Consider the following 12,700-nt stretch of genomic DNA (forward strand, 5'->3'; position numbering starts at 1 on the left):
AGGTTCAGTGTTGAATATCTCTAGCATTTGCCTGTCATCAAATCGCCCTGACTATTCCTAATCTCGTCAAAAGCTCATAATCTAAACAGCGTTGAGCCTGGATAGTGCTAGCATCGGTGATTATAAGGGGCACGGGAATCCTTGGTGGCAGGAGAAGCGGATCACAATCCGCCAGGATGCCCTTCGCGTAGGCGCGCTGCGAAGATCGTTTGGCGAGATCGCGTGGGAAGGGGGGTGCCACGTCATAGCTCCCACCGCAAAACAACAGCCAATCAGCTGCCACGCAAGGCAATACCGCGTGCAACGTGGCCGCGCTGGAGTCCCTTTGCAAAATGGCCGCCGTCTACGTCATCGCTCCCGTGCGTCTAAGCCGGGCAGTGTGGCTTTGACGTACGTTATTCAGAATCTTTATTATTTATACCGGAGGAATCCGATGAGCAATAGACCAATTTTTTGTTTGTTACAGATGGCCAGTAGAGGCACGGGGTCAGAACGTTCCAACAATAAAGAATTAAAAAACACAATATGTATATGAAAGGTAAACAAATCACTTTAAAAAAACATACGAATAAAACTAAAGTATTTTAGTTTATCTTACCATGTAAAGCCCACCGAGCTATTAGTTTATTTTTCGCAAGCGACCTGTCACGTGGAAATTTATATCCGAAAAATAATCTAACATTTATGTTTTCAATGCGAGGATTTTTCTTTTAAGGAACGCGAGTCGTAATTTTTGTGTGCACGAGTGTGTGCATGTCATTCTTCGAGTGTATTAGGGGCCGTCCATAAATGACGTCACGCACCTGGCGGGGGGGGGGTCAGACATTTGTGACGATGTGTGACGAGGGGGGGGGGGGTGAGAAATGTGACGTCATATTTGAGGGGGGGGGGGGTGTCTGACTTTTTGTGACGCCGTGTGTGACGACGGGGGGGGGGGGGTCAAAAATCACGTGACATCATTTATAGACGTCCCCTTACTTTGCATTGGAATGTCTTTACGTGTGTTTTTGTCCGTGTTCATGAACCCATTGTGCACCACCCCGACTTTCAAAGGTCATAGGTGCTTGCGAATAGTCTGCTCGAGAATTGCGATAGTCATTCGGCACTTAGACCCCCAGGTAGCGAGTAGGTTTTTCACTGGCTATTTGCGTGATCAGAGGTAGTTGGTGGCATAGTGGTTGGACACTGCGCTCCGGACGCAGCAACCTGAATTTGATTCCCACCCATGGCTAACATCAGTGGTGAATAATATCCGAACTGGTCCTAGGCTAAACTTTAAATAGACTGTATAATAAACATGAGGGGAAAACCAAGCATTACTTTTCGTTTTACTAAAACCACGTTTCCAGTTCTGTTCTATGATAATTAGGATTTATATAGCGCTCTTTCGATGGCGATATATACAAATACACTGTTACACAACTACAGTTTTAAGGTCTGAGTGGAAAGGTTAAAACACAGCAATGTATATTCCCCCTTCCAGAGTAAAACTGGAGTCGTTAAAAGCATATAGGGGATACGTTTAAAATTATTGCAGCGTTTTCAGAACTGTTGAACTCTCGTGCTGCGCTGTAAATTAGCAGCTCAAGTTAAAACATTTTTTTACAATTTTAAATGTTTCCAGGGATTAGGGACACAATTTCAGGGTAAAACTGTACAATTACAGTAAGATACTTCAAGGGTTGAAATACAGACCAACACATGTTTTAGGGTGAGGCCATATGACAAGAATGTTCCAAATAGGATTCAAGGGAGGATTCTGGAAGGTGCATTCATTGTGGTTAGGGAACGAGCCAGACCTCAACTGGATGCAGTTGAAAGAGAATCATAGATGACATGAGCGTGTAGATTAAGAAACGGATATTTAGGATGCTTTTATATTGGTCACGCATGCAATATCGTGTGTGGAATAGCACACTTGGAAGTTATTTATTGTGATATGTCTGCCAGTGCACATTCCTCTCAGGGGCTGTGGAGCCAGACTCGGTGCTGCTGCTTCACACCGCAGGACCAAGCTAGGGTGCTTTTGACATTGAACAAACGGACTGGTTCTTCTTACCGTATTATCAGTGCAAATACAGCGATGTGGGCTGTACAAGCCACTTGCATGTAAAGTTTCAAATTGCTATTAATACTGCACTGTAAGTAGATAATACATAAATAGCTAACGAGGTAAGTAAATGGGTAACACAATATGTTGAGTGCTAAAATATCCATGAGCAAATGCTTAACATCAGTTGAAATAAACAGCACACGCGTGGCACTATCAAGGTAATACACACCAATATATGATTATATGTACAATGGGTTATTCGTACCAACATCACCTTAGAACGCTGTATAATTTAACAAGATGCAAAATTGTATAATGTAAAGTTTTCTCACCGAGAGTCAGGCTCTGTGATCCTATATTGAGATGTTTGGCCAAATCCACGCATAAGTGTTCAGTATACAATCATGACTTAAAGGAAAACAGAATTACAGTACTGTAAGTGATATATTCTAATCACTGTTATGAGGCTAAATAGGGTACACTGCTTGTCGTAAGATACTTTCTCACTATTGATCTAATTTCGTATTTGCTGTGTTATGATATTTTATTACATTGTTGTACTCTGTTTAACACGTAGGCTTCTGTGGACAATATCATCCATAATACAGGTTTTTGGGGTTAGATCGCATAAAAACCTGTATTATGGATTGTTGTACTCTTATTTGTTAAAAAGGTTACGCGTTCCAGTATTTAAAAACAAAAATATATATTAAAGTTACCCTTTAAAAGATGATTCATGTTTACGTAACAAATTTGGCATGTACCCTCACCTTTCTGCCAAACTGCCACGTGTACTGACAAACATGACACTGCACTTGCCTGAAATCTGAGTCAACATTTTGCAGAAACACTTTGTGAAAATGTATTAAATGTAATTGTTTACAACTAATCATTTTCCAGTGATATTTAACGGTCAAAAAATACAAGACTGTAATACAAATATTATATTGCTGTTTATGCGAAAGTGAGAGCTATGGATGCATACTGCATTAGACACAAGTACGGTAATGTTAAATTATTTACTGTACAGTACAGTAGTTTTTTTATTTCACAATGTTTCTCGGACATGACTGCACTTGCAAGGGTACATTCCTGCATACCACGTTTTCCATGAACTGAAATGTTGACAAAATACAGTCACTGGCTTTATATAATGCTTTAAATACTGTAAAAATAGTACGCAAGACCTCTTCAATCAAGTACTTAAGTAATTCAGGTTCATTAAACAGTTCCAATATGTAATAACTCAGAGGAAAATGTTTACATGCAGTGAAGTGCAAACAATGGAACTTTATGCACCCATTGAACACAAATCAAAGGTCATGTATTAAATGACATTTTTTAAACCATAAAAATCCTGGCCCAGTAAGATGTATACGTATTAAAAGTTGAATTCAATACATTATATAGAATTTGGACCAGCAAACTTTTTTTTTATTCTACCAGGTGAGCTTTCCAAGTTGTATTTGTAAATTTTATACTTAGCTTGTATAAATGTATTTACATTTCAACAGTTATGATGTGCCATAAAACGTTGTCATGGAGGTCACAAAGAAAAATTGACTGAAAAATCACATTTTATATTTTCCATGGGAGTAAGGTCGGGTGCGTTACAATCCATAGTGGTTTCTGATTGTGTTGGCATTGGCAATTAAGTGGTATTCCATGCAGTTAGTTAGAACACTAGTCATGTAAGCCATTTTCAGAATCTGTCTCCAGCTTGTTATGCATGAAAATTGGGACACTTAGACAAACAAGAAGTAGGCTGTCAGCAAAGTGGTTTGTGTACTTCATTATGAAGCTGGCAAAATGAGTTTGATTACTGGTCAAGGCTAACATCAGTGATAGGAGATATCTGAACCAGTCTCGGATGTCCCATTCACCAACCCGTATTGGTGAAATATGACCAAACTTCCATAACTCACATGGTGTCGGGATTTTTTAAAATCTTGCAGTGGTTTGACAAAGACTAAATTATTAAATCATAGAGAAATATGGCACATTCTCAGTGATTTGGTCAGACCTCAGAAGTGAATAGGGTTATGCCTGGCTTGTCCTTGAATGGGTGTGTTATCGACTGCGGGGCTACGTTGTGAGCAGCAGAAGGCAGTGCGGCAAAATCCACTGTTGTAATGTATACTCACTGCCTTCACCAGCCTGTACTGACAAGCTTGGTGACGTATGATCGAATAACCCCCATGCCCATATAGTATGGGGACGTTCGTATCCAGCTGTGGATTTATGTGCAATAGACAAAGAGTTCCTTTCATTAACAACTACAGTACGTTGGGTCAAATGTAGAACAGTAAATAAGCCATCATGACCTGACACATTGCCATTACCAGAGAGGGCAGAAGCATCAATTGTTTATTTTTAAAAGCTGTGGTACATAATTTACTTGACCAGGATTATTTTATGTAAGTACACGTAACCAAATGAGTCAATTAAAGTCTGCTCACAACCGCCTACACCGGTTATAAGGAGTAAAATGGTTGACCTTTCATACTTAGTGAGGCATTTAAGAGCTTCTCTGGTGTCCTTTAACATCAAAATGAGCTGTTGGTTGATCATAAGATTACCCTGGACACTTCTGGTTCCCAAAGTTCAAAATGATCTAAGAACAGTAAATAGTGAAACTGTAGAAAAGTTTTGCATGGTACTGTGATGTGTAATATGACCGTTAGATTTTAAGCATTGAGTACGATGGGATTCGTTTTAAATGCAAAGAAAGCCAATATACCATACTGTCATATATAGATAATACAGTATCTGTAAGCTTTTTCAGCACTCTTTCCTTAATACATGAATGGGTATCAGTGTATGCAGAGATGGATGTAGATCTATCATGATTACAGCCCATAGTCCTATGGTGAATGGGACTACATGTAATTCAGCAGTGTAATAATATAAAGGCTAACACAGCATTTGTGCTCTGATTCTTCCAGTCTTTGTTGAGAACCAAAGTATAATTATGGTACTTAGCACAGCATGCACCTCCAGAAAAATCATGTTCCCCCAAAACTCTTTGCTGTTGAAGTTAGCCAATACAAACATTTAAGAACACATATATAATCCCTTAAATCTGTTTATTTGTGCTGCCATGTTATTTTTTTTATTTCCTGCCCATGAGAGATGTGACTGGTTATTTTAACTGTTAGGTCATGTAAAGGATAACACCTTCATTGATCATTTCACTTCTGTTAGAGCTTGCATTGCAAAGCCTTCTGTGGTCACCCATGCCTGGAGTCTTAGCCGTGGAAATTATAGAAGCACAGCAATGATTTTGATTGCACCACAAAAAGTATGTGAGCACACACACACACTACCTTATCGCTGTCACAGCCATGTGCAGAGTTTGGACAGTGTGATCATCGGCTCTGGCATTAGAGAAAGGCACGTTATTTACGGGACGACAATCTATTCACGTTAGCTAATCGCATTACACCTCTGGCAGACTGCACATTTTGCAGTGACTGCAATTTGGCCACCGTGAAAAGCATTGTGTTGACAAGTGAGGGCGTGGATCATTACTGTTGGCTGCACCACTGGTCAGAATACACAAGACGACGTGCAACACATTTGGCAAATTTAACAATGTACACAAACCACACAAACTCTGATTATACAGTATACGACTTAATAAGGAGGGTTGCTGAAATTTTGAAGCAGAACATAAGTATGAAATCTCAGAATAGAACGTCTGCAAACACCACGTCTACAGTCTGTCCAGGCTGTGACATTAAACTACGTGCAATTCTCCATAACATACGCATATCCAGTGGCCATAAAACGCTTATAAATCAATCAAGGGGACAATGTAACAAAGTGCAAACCCTCACTGTTATCACTTGTGAATTATAACTCCCTTTCACCAATCCCTGCACATATTCTGCATAATGTATCGCTTGATATTATAATTCAACGATTGTATGGTGGTATAGGCGTTTAAAGCAACTGTGGCTCACAATTAAAAACTACTTGTATAAATTCAAACTAAATCTATCACACTGTGGGACTCTAATGATCGTCATGGGATATTTATGAAGTTAACCTCACAATAGCCTACAAAGCTTTGCTTAACAAGTATATATTTTGTAGGACACTCCAATATTGCCTATTGAGATAGCTATACATTGTAAAGCAAATAGCACTTAAAATAGGTAATGAACAAAAATCAAAAGGAATAAAAAATGTTATCGATATCAATAAACGGCTCCATACAATTGTAGTGGCTTCAACTGAGTCGCAGACGTAGACTTTGGAGGCAGCGCATTTATTTAGTTCCAACACACGGGGTAACTTCCCCTTAACAGAATAACAACCTCAGGTGGTGACCACCCGGCTAACTATAGTTACCATGTAATGGTTACTACGGACCCGGGACCAACATCATCTGCCCGGGTCCACATGCTGGAAGACTCGTAGAATGGAGATCGTAGACTAAGGGTTATTTTCCCAGGATGAACTACCGCGATCCCTCTCGGGACTTGGCTTATATTCTCTGCAGCGGGGCTGGCTTCGCCCTTGGCCACACCCCCCTTCCAGAACCATCGGGAAGAGTACCATGGTCTCACACGACCCTCCCCTTAGGTCGGCACCCACACACCGTGTCCTGTAGGGCCGGCACTGCACTTACAGCATGGTGCCATCCAGCGATGTTACTCATCGCACACCGTGCCCCTCTAGGGCCGGTACTGCACCCACAGCATGGTGACATCCAGCGATGTCACTACACAATTAAGCAGCTTCCATTTTTATATGTATTAAAGAATAATGTATTTGGGACGTAACCCTTAATTAATGATAATTAAATTACCATCATATACAGACTACACTGACATGTGATGCATTGTACCTAGCTGTTTATATTCACAACCAGAGCGTTCCTATCAATATGTAGTGTAATAGCGCCGGCTGGTGACCAGCAGCGGCAACTGCAGTGGACAAACAGTACACATGCCGGGAGCATATACACGGGTGTGTCAGCAGGGCGGAGGAACTGGGGCAAGGGTCATGGAGGGCCCCATCTGGAAGCATCTGGAACCTGCTACTGCCCTGTAGATCTGCAACGATCCAAAAACAAAATTACATGTGATGCTCACTCTGTACTAAATATGTTTTAAATTTGACTCTTTGCAAGACGTTTAGTCTTGCTCTGCTCATAACCATACCCACAAGATTGCTAACTCTGAGGTACACAAATTGGAATCTATCATGGGAAGAAAAATATCTCATTACCGGAAGATTGGGAGATCTACATGCAAACACATTGTAGAGTGTGTTTTATTATGTAACTGATAAAAAAAAAACAAGACTTTTAATGTTGCAGAACTACTTTCAGATTTCCCAGGTCAACTACCTCAAAAACAGGCCGATTTTGGAAAACCAGGACAAGTGGTGATATTATTTCCCCATTACCCCCATTGTGTATATTCTTGTATACTCTGTAGTAATATGGGGAGTTTTTTATGGATTAGTTGCTCTATACTTTAGTAACTTGGGATATTTTGGTAAACGTGGCCACATTTAACCGTCCAAGTCTCATAAATTGCTGCACTGCTGTGCAATATACTCCATGCTGCAAAAACAATTGTGCAAAGTTTGCTTCAGTGCGTAGCTGTCAGCAGATATATCCTCACCACACTACAGTACAATATACACCTATTTATGTCGAATAATGCGTTTCAGTCGTTCCTTGTCTTTTTATATCACAATGCAGGAAAAAAAGTGGAGTACCATAATCTCAGCACATCATGCCAACCCATCATGCATAGACATTATCTCAGCGCATAATTTTCACTGTACATCATCACACGTGCCGTTCATCGTCTCAAGCATCATGAGAAGCCATGGCCGCATGGTTGATAATGACTATGCATATTGGACATGTCAGGACCCAGATGTTGCCTTCAGCGAGCGCAGATGCGCACATTCACGTGTCGAAATGGCTGACTGCATAAAGTAAACAACTTTCCCTTAAAAAAAACTACAGCACAAGTCCCCACTCTGAAACTTTCATCATTATCATCACGATCCATGGGCAGATATCACCTAGGTGTCCACTGCACATTTCGTAATTTGTTTCCACAGATTGAAACAGTGCTAAATCTCAGTGGCCCTTAAGGCCTGTGGTGCATTTCAACGACGCACGCATGGAATTCCGTGAGAGGTGGCAATATAGCAAAGGGAGCCATGTCACAACAAGGCGATTCTTTATCGCGATCTCACGCACAATGCATGTGACTCAGAGTATTACGCAAAATCTCACCCCGTGGCTAAGTCACGACACTTGGCGCACATTGCGTGTCCACGTGTGTATAAATGAATTGTGTTGCCTATATAATGGGTCACACACTGCTGTCTTTGAGATGTACGTATGAAGTGTCCACGTGTGAATGCATGCATTGTGTTATAGAAAGTGTGCACACACATACGCTGTTGTCTATGGGATGTGTATGAATTTCATTAATTCAATTGCTTTTTTCGGTAAAAACTCGCCCCCACTAACGAGGGCATCTCAGTAGTATACGTTAAACGAAGGTAGTCCTACCTATAAAATAAAGACACGTATTAAAATATCAAAATAAGAGGACATACTCAAGGAAAAACGAAAAGAATAAAAATAGTCTTGCAGAGTATCCTGAACTGTTTGGTGCTCGGAGCCAATCTGAGGGCCGGTGGAAAAGAGTTACAGATCTCAGGTGCCACACTTGAGAAGGCCCTACACGAATGTGTACTTGCATTATGGCGTCTATAGAATGTGTATACACACGTAGGATATGTGCATTAAATGCATGTACTGCATGCACATGTGTATACATGCATTGCTGTCAATAGAACTTGTGCGCACACATAGATTGTATACCCTATACACAGGTAGCATTGTGAGTATACAAAAGCTGCGCCTTGGATCATTGTGAACAGAAACGGATTGTTGGAGGGACACTTCTTGATAAGGCAGCAGATTGCAGCATATATCCTGTATAGAGCAGCGATCCAAATGAGCAAAATGTACTGATAATAATAGGGAACAACACATTAATGTGCCTCAAGAATGACGTTTCAATCATTACATATTACCTGGTATGCCATGGTTCGGAAATATGGACACTTGACAAATTGAACACAAACTGAAAACAATCTGCAAAAAGGTCGCATCGAGGGGAGCATCTCGTGGCACGCGTTACATCATATCCACCGTAAAAACTAACTAACTAACTAACGTGAAACGTGCTTTTGTCCATCACATCCCTAATGAGGGATGGCGGCTGATGGACGGCGCAGTGGACGGAATGACAGCCAAAGGAGGAAGAGATGGGGGGGGGGGGGTTTCATTGACTGTATTTGGTATAGCCCTGTGAGCCATTCGGCTCTTGAATCTGGGTGCAACCGCAACAAACAAAAAACATGAAAAAGAAAACATCTTAAAGTGACTATGCACAAACAGAAAAATCCAGGAAAAAACTGCAAAGTCTTCCAGAAAAAAAAGCACCGTACACCAACGCTGTGAGTGGGTGGGACGGGGACGGACGAATGAGTTCAGCTCCGTGCGCAGGAGCGAGACGAGATGGAATCGTGGCATCGTCTGGCCACGAGGGATGGTGGCGACGACGGCTTAGGGGGAAGCACCTTCGTCCAGCAGCGGATAAGACCACGGGTTGACATTCACATTGACGACGACGGCTGCTGCTGCTCCGTGTTAACCGCGCATAAAACACAATGCGTAGTGCCGTGCTGTGTGCATCCGTGTGTCGTGTCGACAACACAATGTGTAGTGCCGTGCTGTGTGCGTCCTTGTTGTCGACAACACAATGTGTAGTGCCGTGCTGTGTGCGTCCGTGTGTCGACAACACAATGTGTAGTGCCGTGCTGTGTGCGTCCGTGTTGTCGACAACACAATGCGTAGTGCCATGCTGTGTGCGTCCTTGTGTCGTGTCGACAACACAATGTGTAGTGCCGTGCTGTGTGCGTCCGCGTGTCGACAACACAATGTGTAGTGCCGTGCTGTGTGCGTCCGTGTGTCGACAACACAATGCGTAGTGCCGTGCTGTGTGCGTCCTTGTGTCGTGTCGACAACACAATGTGTAGTGCCGTGCTGTGTGCGTCCGTGTGTCGACAACACAATGTGTAGTGCCGTGCTGTGTGCGTCCTTGTGTCGTGTCGACAACACAATGTGTAGTGCCGTGCTGTGTGCGTCCGCGTGTCGACAACACAATGTGTAGTGCCGTGCTGTGTGCGTCCGTGTGTCGACAACACAATGCGTAGTGCCGTGCTGTGTGCGTCCTTGTGTCGTGTCGACAACACAATGTGTAGTGCCGTGCTGTGTGCGTCCGTGTGTCGACAACACAATGTGTAGTGCCGTGCTGTGTGCGTCCTTGTGTCGTGTCGACAACACAATGTGTAGTGCCGTGCTGTGTGCGTCCGTGTGTCGACAACACAATGCGTAGTGCCGTGCTGTGTGCGTCCGTGTGTCGACAACACAATGCGTAGTGCCGTGCTGTGTGCGTCCTTGTGTCGTGTCGACAACACAATGTGTAGTGCCGTGCTGTGTGCGTCCGTGTGTCGACAACACAATGTGTAGTGCCGTGCTGTGTGCGTCCTTGTGTCGTGTCGACAACACAATGTGTAGTGCCGTGCTGTGTGCGTCCGTGTGTCGACAACACAATGTGTAGTGCCGTGCTGTGTGCGTCCGTGTGTCGACAACACAATGCGTAGTGCCGTGCTGTGTGCGTCCTTGTGTCGTGTCGACAACACAATGTGTAGTGCCGTGCTGTGTGCGTCCGTGTGTCGACAACACAATGTGTAGTGCCGTGCTGTGTGCGTCCTTGTGTCGTGTCGACAACACAATGTGTAGTGCCGTGCTGTGTGCGTCCTTGTGTCGTGTCGACAACACAATGTGTAGTGCCGTGCTGTGTGCATCTGTCGGTCACGGACTCACCTCGCCCTGTTCACCCACGAGCCTCGAGTTGCCGTCGACGATGTCCGGCCTTTTACGCACAACACAGCCGGCGATTGAGTAGCTGCACAGGTTGTATCACTGTAGTGTGTGGCCTACTACACTTGTGTGAGGTCACCGTTTCCGCCGTGAGATAAGGATGGCTGCTAGTAAACTACTAAATATAGCCCTGTAAGCAACCTTGGGCAGTTTGAGTGTCAGTATCAATGTCAACGTGTGTCTGTGTTTTGCTGTAATTCGGCGTGTGTATCGGTGTGTGTGTTCAAGTGTGTAACCGTGTGTGTCGATGTGGATGTGTGTGTTAATGTGGATGTGTGTGTTAATTGTGTAATTGTCTATGTATGTCACTGTGTATGGTAGCTGTTAATGTGTGGAACTGTAATTATGTGTGTCAGTGCGTTGTGTAACAGTGCGGTTGTCAATGTGTGATGAACTATATGTGTAGCTGTGTGCCTGTCAATTTAACTATAATATCTATCAATGTGTGCAACTATACGTGTCTATGTCCGCGTGTAACTATGTGGATGTAACTCTATGTATGTATATATGGGTGTGTCTTTGTAACTGTACATATATAACTTACCGTGTATATGTCCGTATACGTAACTCTGCCTCTGTATAACTAACGTATGCGTGTGTAATTCTATTCGTGTCTAAACATTAAGTAGCTACGTGTGTTTACCTCTCTGTGTGTAACTCTTCATGTGTCTTTGAAACTGCGCGTGCGAGTCTGTGCTAGACCTGCGTGTGTGTGTGTAACTATCAGTGAATTCCGTGAATCCCGTGCATGTTGAGTGTCCATCCGCTGCTGTTGTGTGCACTTCCGCACCGGGGTGCCCGCCTCCTGCCTCCTGCTCGGGGGGGGGGGGCCTGCCGGGCTGGGCCGAGCTACCACGGAGGGAACGGAGCCGAACAAATTCGCTCACTCACTCCCTTCTCTTCTCTCTCACGCTCCCATCACGCCCTCAACCTCCCTCCTTTCCCCCTCCCAGCCACTCACAAGCCTTCTTCCCCCAACCCTCCCATCACGCTGCTCTCATCTGCCTCCCACCATCTCCCCCAACCCTCCCATCACCCTGCTCTCATCTGCCTCCCACCATCTCCCCCAACCCTCCCATCACCCTGCTCTCATCTGCCTCCCACCATCTCCCCCAACCCTCCCATCACCCTGCTCTCATCTGCCTCCCACCATCTCCCCCAACCCTCCCATCACGCTGCTCTCATCTGCCTCCCACCATCTCCCCCAACCCTCCCATCACCCTGCTCTCATCTGCCTCCCACCATCTCCCCCAACCCTCCCATCACCCTGCTCTCATCTGCCTCCCACCATCTCCCCCAACCCTCCCATCACCCTGCTCTCATCTGCCTCCCACCATCTCCCCCAACCCTCCCATCACGCTGCTCTCATCTGCCTCCCACCATCTCCCCCAACCCTCCCATCACCCTGCTCTCATCTGCCTCCCACCATCTCCCCCAACCCTCCCATCACCCTGCTCTCATCTGCCTCCCACCATCTCCCCCAACCCTCCCATCACCCTGCTCTCATCTGCCTCCCACCATCTCCCCCAACCCTCCCATCACGCTGCTCTCATCTGCCTCCCACCATCTCCCCCAACCCTCCCATCACCCTGCTCTCATCTGCCTCCCACCATCTCCCCCAACCCTCCCATCATCCTGCTCTCATCTGCCTC

The 12,700-nt window shown here is 44.4% G+C and overlaps 1 protein-coding gene across 4 annotated transcripts in view; it reads right to left on the reverse strand.

The window, feature by feature from the left end:
• Positions 1–11,891, reverse strand: part of LOC133345081 (oxysterol-binding protein-related protein 6-like) — a 49,423-nt gene extending 37,532 nt beyond the window's left edge. The window contains exon 1 of one of the 4 annotated variants that reach the window (XM_061555536.1): positions 10,992–11,891. The gene's annotated coding sequence lies outside the window, so the exon portion shown is untranslated. The remainder of the gene's footprint in view (positions 1–10,991) is intronic. The other 3 variants (XM_061555535.1, XM_061555533.1, XM_061555538.1) reach the window with 3 other exon arrangements.
• Positions 11,892–12,700: the final 809 nt, after the last annotated feature.

This window comes from Lethenteron reissneri, chromosome 21 (genome assembly GCF_015708825.2).
Source record: "Lethenteron reissneri isolate LAM-NWPU_2019-01 chromosome 21, ASM1570882v1, whole genome shotgun sequence".
Lineage (NCBI taxonomy): Eukaryota > Metazoa > Chordata > Hyperoartia > Petromyzontiformes > Petromyzontidae > Lethenteron > Lethenteron reissneri.